Source organism: Ixodes scapularis, unplaced genomic scaffold (assembly GCF_016920785.2).
Source record: "Ixodes scapularis isolate PalLabHiFi unplaced genomic scaffold, ASM1692078v2 PGA_scaffold4__175_contigs__length_147842914, whole genome shotgun sequence".
NCBI classification, from domain to species: domain Eukaryota; kingdom Metazoa; phylum Arthropoda; class Arachnida; order Ixodida; family Ixodidae; genus Ixodes; species Ixodes scapularis.
Genome location: NW_024609879.1, coordinates 24,278,915 through 24,289,918, shown reverse-complemented (window position 1 = coordinate 24,289,918; position 11,004 = coordinate 24,278,915). Strand labels below are relative to the sequence as shown.

The 11,004-nt window shown below is 50.3% G+C and overlaps 1 pseudogene; it reads right to left on the bottom strand.

Annotated features, from left to right (window-relative positions):
* Positions 1-8,405: 8,405 nt before the first annotated feature.
* On the bottom strand, positions 8,406-10,795 carry LOC120839197 (annotated as a pseudogene).
* Positions 10,796-11,004: the final 209 nt, after the last annotated feature.

Here is an 11,004-nt window from a genome sequence, read left to right as displayed (position 1 = left end):
CTGCACAAGCAGCCATCTCGGCTGTCAAGAGTTGCATGGCTTGCTATGGAATCCCGAACGTCGTGCGGACAGATATTGAACCGCAGTTCGCATCTCACGAGTTCGCAGACTTTGCTCAGGCACACAGATTTCGCCATGAGACTAGGAGCCAGTGATACCCCTAGAATAACGGCGAAGTAGAACGCATGGTGCGTATCGTGAAGAACTTGTTTGCAAAGAGCACCGATAAATACCTGGCTCTCCTATCGTAAAGAGACGCACCCGGTGTCAATGGTGTTTCTCCTGCCCAGTTGTTAATGTGAAGAAAACTAACTCGACTTCCTGGTCTACCAGAACGACTTCAGCCATCACTGCCAAGCCATCAGAACTTCAAGGCAAGAGATGCCGCAAACACTTCACAACAGGCAAAGAACCACAATTGCCGGCATACTTCAAGTCCTCCGACCCCCTTGAAGTTGGGGGAGGACGTATAGGTTAAGGACGTCAATTGCCGAGGCAGTTTCCTCAGCCCCGCTCAGTGACCACAGTCATATGTGGTGGAAACGCCCAGGGGAACTCTGCAGTGAAACCGTCGGCATCTAATCCCCTTCTCAAAAGGCCAGTCAACAGAGGAACTGCCAGCCAGTGAACAAAATCAAGGACCAAGTTTACAGCAGTCTACGCCTGGTGAGGGTCAACCAGCATCATCGCCAGAGCCTCGGCAAGAAAGGCTTCGGCTGACACGCACACGCTGCGGTCGTGTGATTGGACCGCCAGGGCGACTGACTTATAGATCTTAAGGGGAGATGTAGTGGGCACAACTAAGGTGATGATGTTTATCTTATTGCTCGCCAGAGGACACCATCATTTATAGAGCGCTTATATAAGGAGCGGCGCGTAGAAATAAAAAGGGCTTTCCTTTTTTTGGTTGTGGTCACGAGCTGCGCTGCTAATAATAATAATAACATCTTTATTCAACCCTGGAGGCTTGCGGCACCACAGAAAGGCCATTGGCCCATACCTGAGGCCTGTCGTGCCGTCACTTGGCTGTCACTTGGCTGTCGTCCGTTCCGAGCAGTGTTGCCAGGTCTACTGATTTATCAGTAGATCTACTGATTTCGTTCCGGGTCCACTGAATCACTGAAAAAAAGGAAAATCTACTGACTTTCTTTTTCTTTTTGAGTAAACATATTAAAATTTATTATTTGGCCCCTTCAGTTCCCAGGGTCGCCCATAAAAAAAAACTGATATTCTCCCAGAATTAAAAATGAAGCACTGGCTAGATGGCCCAGAAGCCCGTCCTATTCGAGTGACTTAGCCGTATATTCATCTATCTATTCACCCAGAGCGGGTTTGACGGTGACACCCGGGCCCATAGAGATTCCGGGCCAGAGACATATAGGGGGAGAGTTTGGCCAGACTATGATCTTGCCGCCGTAACGTCCCTCTCCCGAGTGAGCCAATCAGCCTGCGGCGCAGAGCGAGAGGTGTAGCGCATGCGCGTGAACTCTCGGCTGCTCCCAGCTGAACGGAGAGGGCTGCCATTTTCATTCATTCGTCCGGCAAAATGCAACGGATCGACATCCAAATTGCGGTTCCTTTCCTTTTATTGGCCGGCTCTGGCAAGAAAATTATATAATGTTATTTCTCGCTGGCTTAAAAAGGTAACGAATTAAGTATCTCCACGTTTGAACGCAAACTTTAAGTCAGGCGAAAAATAAATATGCCCGTAGCAGACAATGCGTACCCTCAACAGTGCTCCGCGCCGACACCGTTGCGTCAAAAACCTTCCACAGCTCAGAAAGGAAAAATGGGAGCTTGCAGAGGACTTCCATTGGACATGTACGCACGCACTTGCCGGAACGCCTTGTTTTGGTTTCGTTTCAATATTAGCGACAGGTGGATGTCGCACTGTCACCCTCATCTCTTAATCTCGATTTCAAAGAATAATCCTCGAAATCGCAAAACTAATCAATGCTAATATAAAAAAAACAACATTTGCGGTGCCATTTTATTTTGTCCTTCATAACGAATTACTCGAGAACTGGTCTTTTCTTTTCATTTTTATTTGTGTTTATTACCATGTTATTTGTTACTCCATACTATTTCTATGAAGTATGGTTTAATGGAAATAGCAAAACGCGGCAAAACGCAGATTTCGTAGAATCTACTGATTTTTGTGCAAATCTACTGACTTTTTGGGGATCAATCTGCTGACTTTTTTTTTCTCCGTCTGGCAACACTGGTTCCGAGCAGTCGCGAGCGATCCACTGCTGCTACTCGTTGGCCAAGCCGCCGAGAAACTCGAACCCCTCCTTGCGACAAAACTCGCGCTGCAGGGAGTTTACCTGCCGGTAGTAGTCATTCATAACCTGCATCTCGGCAGCGTGACTACGCTGTCGTTCCAATGATCAGATTTGTTGATGCACACGCTAGCACTAACGCCGGTGGTGTTAGTGTGTTAGTGCCGACGTGCACGATGGCAACGGCAAAATCGGCAAGCCTGTCAGACCGTGAAAACAAGTTCCCAATCCTAATCCTACTAGATGCAACGACCTCAATAGCCCTCCGGTCAATCGACGAGAAGTACTGGTTCGAGTAAGGATCACCGGCTACCAAAACACCAGGCACGTTGGGAGTGCGACCACGCTCGTTTACAACCCGATAAAAAATTCAAATTAACGCGTTCAAAGCGCAAAATACAGACAATGGCAGTAAATACTAATGAATATGGTTAAACAAACAAAGAAGTAATCGGGCAAATGATAAGTGGAACGCTTCAAATGAGTGCAAAAAGCTTGCGTGAAACCAACCCAGAACTTGACCAGTCGCAGACTCGGGAAGGGCAGTCAGGGCAGTGACAGCGGTGACAGTCACACGAGTCTGCGACACCAGAAGTGATGTCACCCTCAACTACCGGTGTCGAAGGAGCCGTGCCCAATAAAGATACTTTGATTTGAAAGCCGAAACATTAGTGAGCGTCGAAGGGTTTTTTTCGTGCGTCTTTCCTGAAAACGAATTGATCTATCGAACGAGCGTGTCGATAGCTCGGCGACAGAAAAGTGATGAAAAGACAGCTAGACCGCTGACCTGTTTAGAATGCTTAGCCCAGCATCAGCAAATAAAGATACTTAGATTGGAAAGCCGAAACACCAGTCAGCGTTGCGGGCACGGTTTGTTCATGTATACCGCTTAAAAACGAATTGACGTGCAATCGAAAGACGGTGCGCCGGTATCGGCGTAGCTTCCGTCTCGCTGCGAGACGGAACCGACGGAACCAGGGAATCTCTGACAAATTTGACGATTTCCTGCGTCGACGAGCGAGTTCAAGAATGTTGTCTTTAATTTAACTCGCAACAGCATGCATGGTCAATAAATAGATCGGCCAGGTAACCTTCCACATATGTGTACGAAGCGGGTCTTCAAACCTTTCAGAAATATTAAAACGTTTGTAGAAACTTCATAACGTCGCCGTCTCTTTTGCTTTAGACTCTGCCGCTCCACACGGGCCTAATAATTTATCTTCGAAATATTTTCGGCTTCTGCCACCCCTATCTACGGTCGGAAGGAGTTTGTGTGGCCCGTCTGTAGCCCGTCGATAGTTTCTGGCCGTGTTTCAAAACTTACTCGATCTAACTCTATAGGGTAAAGGTGGTTATCGAAAACCTACCCGCGTCCAGCGTTTCTCTATTTTTGTTGTCACGTGACTCGGATCCATTCGAGTAGGTTTGGAGCGCAGCCTCGGTGTGTCGCGCTCTTGTACGCTATGCGCCGTTTAGTTGCTGCGCTCGGAGTATGAAACTCGGAGCGTCAGAGTAGGAGCAAAGGAGCGCCGACTTAACGCGCCCACTGAAAATTGCGAGTGAAATCTCATCATGCGAATCAGGCTTTAGCGTCCATTCTGCGGCGTCCATGCGGAATGAATCGCCGCATGTCACATTATTCAGCGAAGTTTTGCGGCGTAACGAGCCTCGGTAATTTCGCTGACGCCACTCAAGATATAGTCAGACATCGCCAGGAAGACGTTTATGAGCGACGACGAGCTTCTTGCCCACACCCCCATCGCGCATGCGCGGCGCCGGTGGCGTCCGCTAGGGGCGCTCCGGTTTGTTTGTAAACATGAGTTGGTGTATTTAGTGGGGTGAAGCTCTCGGCTACTTCCGTCCCGCCGCGTATACTTATGACGTTCGTCCGGTCCGGCCAACGTTACTAAAACACTCAGTTGGGAAACTCCCATAGAGACAGCTTTGAAAAAGTGGCCCCAATCTGTCTCCGAGCACCGAGCTAATGACGAATACAACGCCACCATTCCTCCCGCAGCGGCCACTCGAAGAACTGCACGTGACTTCTAATTTGGCTGTAAGAGCAGATACAGCGGAAGAGGTTACAGGGGTGCCACCCCCGTCTCCCCGGCGGACGCGCCGCTGGCGCCGTGTCGACGTACCGAAGTTAAAATGCACCTAGGTCGGGACGCGCTACCTGAAAGGACCGCTGAGGCATGGTTGTATAGAAACAATATTAATTGTGCCGCAAAGCCCTGCAAACTAAAGATTTTAAAAACATAACGCGCCCCTCTTTTTTAACTAAACTCCAATAAATTTCATACAAAAAGAGTCTTTTCCGTTTGTTTTTACGCAAAAACAGGCTTTCAAAAAGCTCAAGGTGACCACAGTACAGACAAGTGTCAAAGTGGCGCTGTTGTCGCATTTAGCTCGGTCTCGGTGGACGCCAGCGGCCCAGGTTTCGACGGCGAGTTTCCCAACGTTCCCAACTGAGTGTTTTATAGCGAGTTCGTTTCACACGCACTGGCACCGTTCGAGTTCTCTCCCAGAATGCATCGCACTCACTGAGTGTTGCACGGAAAACTGGACTCAAACGAACTCGCCAAATGCACCGAGTGCAGAAGACTGATGCTGTCGCCATCTATGTTATAGAAAAGGTACCGACTTCAAACCGAAACTAGTGCCTTTCTGTTCCGAGTGATGCGTGGGAATGCGAGAATGCAGTCGCTACCAACGTTTATCTACAAACGTTGGCAACTGCAACCTGTAGTTAATAGTTGCGATGTCCTCAAGCGGCTCGGCTGCCGTAGGGATAGTTACAGACGGCGTAAATTTCCGCAACCAGCTGTCTAGAAAGCAGCTGGTTGCGATCTTTCAATCCTTATAACCGTTTACACTGAAGAAAACTGATGATGCTGTCCGAGCAGAAGCTTGATCCGTTTGAGCATGGTATTATGCGTGAACCACTGAAAGGGTACGGCTTAAAACTAGCCTGTTGGAATATCCAGCAAAACTGGGACTTTCGATTTGGATCGTCATTATAGGTGGATTAGATATTAGCCTTGGTGAAGGCGTCGAGAACGAGAGCTTTCTCGAACAAAATACGACGGGGCAAGTTAGCTGCGTAGGTAAATGTTAAACATGATGATGTTGCCCAATCCTCGGGTAAAGTCACGATCTTTAGTTTTCTCTGATGCTTATTGGGCAGTCAGAGGTTTCTGCTGGTGCGGGGGGAGTTTTATCGACAAATGTTAAATTTTTCACCCGCACACGGATGGTGATCGACATCTCGGGGGCCGCTGTTGCGTTTGTTCTGAGCATTTCCTTACACACTGGTATATTACAGCGTTTGTACGGCAACAGAGCGATTTAAAACCTGCAAATAAATCACGGGTTGTCAATTGCTTCCTCCGTGAAATAGCAGACGCTCACAAATCTACCTTTTTTTCCTTTCGGTTCCGCGACACATCGCAGCAGACGAACCCTCGTCGTCTGCTCCCGCTCCTCGCCGGCCCCGCCGGAGCGAGGCAAGCGAGGCATGACGGGATTGCATTTTGGCGCACTCCCGATTTTCTCGGTGCAGCGAGTGCATGCACGCGTGGGGTGTAAGCCAGTGTTGCCAGGTCTACTGATTTATCAGTAGATCTACTGATCTTGTTCCGGGTCTACTGATTCACTGAAAAACAAGAAAATCTACAGACTTTTGTTTTAGTAAACATTTTAAAAATTTATTATATGGTCCCTTCAGTTCCCAGTGTCGCCCATCAAAGGAAACTCATAATGTCCCAGAATTAAAAACGAAGCACTGGCTAGATGGTCCAGAAGCCCGTCCTATTCGAGTGACGTAGCCGTATATTCATCTATCTATTCACCCAGAGCAGGTTCGGCAGGTTGGGCAGGTTCGACGGTGACATCCGGGCCAGAGCCATATATGGAGAGAGTTTGGCTAGTCTATGATCTCGCCGTACCGTCCCTCTCCTGAGTGAGCCAATCAGCCCGCGGCGCAGAGCGAGAGGTGTTTGCACATGCGCCTGAACTCTCGGCTGCTCCTATACAATCTACTAGAATAGCTTCAAGTTGAGCGGAGAGAGCCGCAATTTTCATTCATTCGTTCGGCGGAATGCATGGGATCGACATCCAAATTTCAGTTATTTTCTTTTATTTGGCAGGCTGTGGCAAGAAAATGATATAATCCTATTCCTCAGTGGCTTAAAAAGCTAACGAATGAAGTTTCTCTACGTTTGAACGCAAACTTTGGGTCAGGCGAAAAAGAAATAAGCCCGTAGCAGACGACGCGTAGCCTCAACAGTGCTCCGGACCAACAGCGTTGCTTCAAAAACCTTCCACAGCCCTAAGGAAAGATGGCAGCATGCAGAGGACTTCCATTGGACATGTTCGCGCGCACTTGCCGGAGCGTCTTGTTTCGGTTTCGTTTCAATAATAGCGACAGGTGAACGTCGCACTGTCGCCTTCATCTGTGATCCCAAAAGTGCCTCAGTCTCGATTTCAAAGAATAATCCTCGAAACAGTCAATAATAACTAAAACAAAAACATTTATGGTGCCATTTTAATTTGTCTTTCATATAAAGTTACTCGAGAACTGGTCTTGATTTTTTCTTTAATTTTTATTTGTGTTTATTACCATGTTATTTGTTACTCTATACTATTTCTTCGAAGTGTGTATTAATGGAGATAGCAAAACATGGCAAAACACAGATTTCGTGGAATCTACTGATTTTTGTGCAAATCTACTGACTTTTTGGGGATCAATCTGCTGACTTTTTTTTTCTTCATCTGGCAACACTGGTGTAAGCGCTGAAACGAACTCGGAGAGTGCAACCACTCGTGGAGCGCCGGCCGAAACGAACCCGTTCCACGCTGCGAGTGGGCACGCGTGGGCACGAGTGCCGTGAAACGAACTCGATATTAGTAACGTTGGGTCCGGCGAACTGCTTCCGATTGCCGCGCTCCCAGCGGGTGTTGGCACTTGTTATTTTATTTTGAATAAATATGATTAATATATTTAATGAAGCGAAACAAAGGTGAAGTTGTTTTGAAGGTGTGAGTGGCTTTGAAGCTTGTTATCCTAACATTCTCTTTCACTCTTTCAACGTGTCTGGGCGCGCTTTCTCTCTCTCCGAACCCGCGCCTCGCGCCTCGACATGCGCTGGCCGGGGTCCATATCACTTGAGCGAATGACATTTTAGCGAACAGCGACATTTTAGCGAATCGACGTTTTAGCGAATAATGGGGGCGCGCGTTAACCCATCCGCCGCGCTGCGCTTTACGCCGCTTCGCGGCGACAGTATGCGGCGGCTCATTACAAAAATGTGAACCCATTTGGCCCACCCGAAAACGCCGCTTCGCGGCGCCCGACTATTCGCTAAAGTGTCATTCGGTGGGCGTTCGCTAAAACGTCACTCGATCAAGTGAGTGCCTCCCCGCTTCTAGGAGTGCGTCGCGGCGCGAGATTCGTGCCGCGTTCGTGCGCGCGAGGCTTTCTTTTCTTTTTTGTGGGAACTCGTTGTTTTTGTAATGTGGTCAAGCGTGGATTTTCGTCATCACCTGAAGTGCCAAGTGGGGAAACAATGACTGCTGAAAGCCGGGACATCAATGGTTTCGAGCTCCAATGAACGTGCGGTACGCTCTTTTGGTCTTCTCTTGCTTAAAGGCCCGTTCACACTTGCGACTTGGGACAGTCGCTGGAGCGACTAGCGACAAGCGTCTGGCGACCACCAGTGTTCACACCTGATTGAGCGACCGACGAGTCGCCAGGCCAGCCAGGCTCGCTTCTCGGACGCTCTCGTTCTGTATGAGGTGCCACGGGAGCCGTCGTCCGTCGTCGTCTTCCCGCCCGTTTGTTTTTGTTTTCCCCCCGCCGTCGCTTTTGGTTCCCTTTAAAGATAAACCGAAAGGTTGACCGGTTGACGTCTAATGTAATGGATCTCTTTGACGGATTGAGTGAAGAGGAAGAGGTTGTAGCCATCCTGTCGTCTGTTGTTGTTGTTGAAGACGTTTACTGATAGGTGAAAATTTCACCAGTCAATTTGTTGGAGCAAGTTTAAAAATGGATGGATAGGCGGGACATTGGCAATTTACAAGTAATAGTATAGCTGTGGTCCCGCCGCTTGGGGTATAGACCCCCTAGATATGAATGTCCAAGCCGGTCTCACTCAGAAATCCGAGCAGACCGGACAGGACCGCGACACGCATGTCTTTGTCTCCCACTGGTTTACACCAGGCTTCGAAGCACGTAGGGCGGTGTTGTTGTTCTAGCGTGTTCAGGGCTTCGTCCTTTCTTCATTAAAAATCGGACAGTGCCAGATCAGATGACATTCGTCGCACTTGACGTCTCGATTTCTCCAGTAGATGCAGCCTTCGGAGCAGGCTTCTTCTTCTTTCCTTTGCTTCTTTGACAATAGACTATAATCGTGGTCTACTGCCGTTGAAGCGTTGGCGAGTTTCGTCTTCCTCTCACGGGCCGCTCGCTCCCATCGCTGGGTGCGGGCCGGCGTGATGCCGGCTTGGGCCCTTAGCCTTCGGAGGGTGACTGTCTCGTGCCGTCGGAAGGTTCCCGAAGGAATGGTCGCTTCGGGGGGCTCGCCTCTGGCGTTGAGTTTGGTCTGCTCAATTTTCTTGTATGCTAATTTGATGTTGAGGATGGTTCCCTCGGGGTCGTACAAGTTGAAGGCGGGCGGTGGCGGTTCCACTGAGGGGGCTGGCCCCGGGTCCTGGCGTCGAAGGTCGATACGATTAAGCTCTTCGATCGCCGCCCGGTGCGCCCTCTCGTTGCCGGCGATGCCCGCGTGACCGGGAATCCACTCCACCCTGATGGTGAGCGGGTTTAGTTAGCGCCGTTCCAGGTTTTGCGCCAACCGGAATATTTCTCCGACTGCTCCGTGTGCCATGACTTGCGTCCTGAGCGCTCTCACGGTGGCCTGGGAGTCCGTGAAGATGCGCATTGTGCGGAATTTGTCGCTCGATGTCGCGGCCGCGTCTTTGATGGCTTCAAGTACGGCTCTAACTTCCGCTTCCTGCGCAGATCCGCATCGCTGCAGTTCCGTGCTTTTCGTTGTCTTCTCATAATGCCACGCCGCCGTGGCCGCCACTCCATCTTTGAATGCTGCGTCAGCGTACGCATAAAGCTCGTCGTCACCTCCGTTCTTCTGCTCGTGCCGTCGAGCAAATTTGCGCCTTCTGCCGGTGTTTGTCGCCGAGTTCATCCTTCTCGGGATCGGCCTGGATGGGGTGACCGTTGTCTTCTGCCACGGTGGGATGGGATCCGGTATCGGTGGTGGAGTTGTCGTTGCACACAGAGAGCTCCATGAGGGCATGAGTTCTGCTATGGCCCTGCCCTGACGGGTATGTGTTAGTTTGGCAGCATACATCCACTCCTGATGCCGTTCGATCTCTTCCAAGGAGAGCATAGGGACGGCTTCGTGTAGTAATTCCAGGCGCGTACACTTCGGCAGGCCCGATCGAGATGCAGCGTCGCGCGTCATTCATTAGTGTTTCCAGTTAGGACCGTTGAGTGGTGTTGAGTTTGTAGAAACGAAGGCCGTAGGATATTTTGGATATCAGGGCGGCTTGTACTACGGTCCTCGCTAACCTTTCTCCGAGACCCCCGACTCGTGTCGCTAGTCGTCGCACGATCGAGAGCCCTTTCTTCCAGGTAGTTCGCATTCGCTCAATCCAGATGGTTGGGTCGCCGCCCGAGTGAATGTTCACTCCTAGGATGGAGTGCTCTGTCGCCTTTTGGATCTGCTGCCCGTTAAAGCGCAGGTCAGCGTCGACCTTGTCTCAGTCTTTCCCAAAGGCCATATATCTGGTCTTCTCGGGCGATGGACGAAGGCCGCACTCTGTCAAGAAATCGCTCACCACGTCGAGGGCCCGTTGGATCGTCGTCTCAGGAAGAGGCGCGCTGTCACTTCCCATTGTCCACACAGTGATGTCGTCCGCGTAGACCGTGAATGCTAGGTTCGGAACGGCGGCGAGTCTCCATAAGAGGGGCGCCATCGCCAGGTTGAATAGCATCGGCGACAACACTGATCCTTGCGGCACGCCGATCTCGTTGGATTTCTCTGTACTACCCCTGTGCTTGCCAGTTTTCACCAGGTATTTGCGTCCGCTCAGAAAAGACTTGATGAAGTTCAGTGGCCTGCCTCGCACCCCTAGCTTGCGAGTCGTGTCGATGACTGTGGTGTGAGGCAGGGTGTCGAAGGCTTTCTTGATGTCCACTGCCACCAGGAGTTGGCGGTGGCATTGCGTCGGCCGGTTCATTAAGGACTCTCGAATCGGTATTAGACTGTCCTGTGTGCCTAGATTTTTGCGGAATCCTGTCTGAGCAGGGTGTAACAGCTCCCACTTCTGCTCGATTATCCAGTCGATCCGTGCAAGCACCATGCGCTCCATCAGTTTGCACAAGACAGAAGTGAGCGAGATGGGGCGCATGTTGCTCGCGCAGTCGGGCTTCTTCCCTGGTTTCGGGATGGGGCACACCCAGGACAGTTTCCAGCTATCTGGGATGGTGCCCTCGCGCCAGTGGTCATTGATTAATTTCAGCAGATCTCTCTTCATCGCCTCCGGCAGGTTCTTGAGCATGGAATTAGTGATCCCGTCTGGCCCCGCCGCGCTTCGCTCGTTGCCCTTTTCGATCGCTGCCTCTATTTCCCACTGTGTAAAATCCACTTCATACTCCTCGTTTTTCGATTCTTCATGGTTGTAGATTACCGGGTTTGGGCTG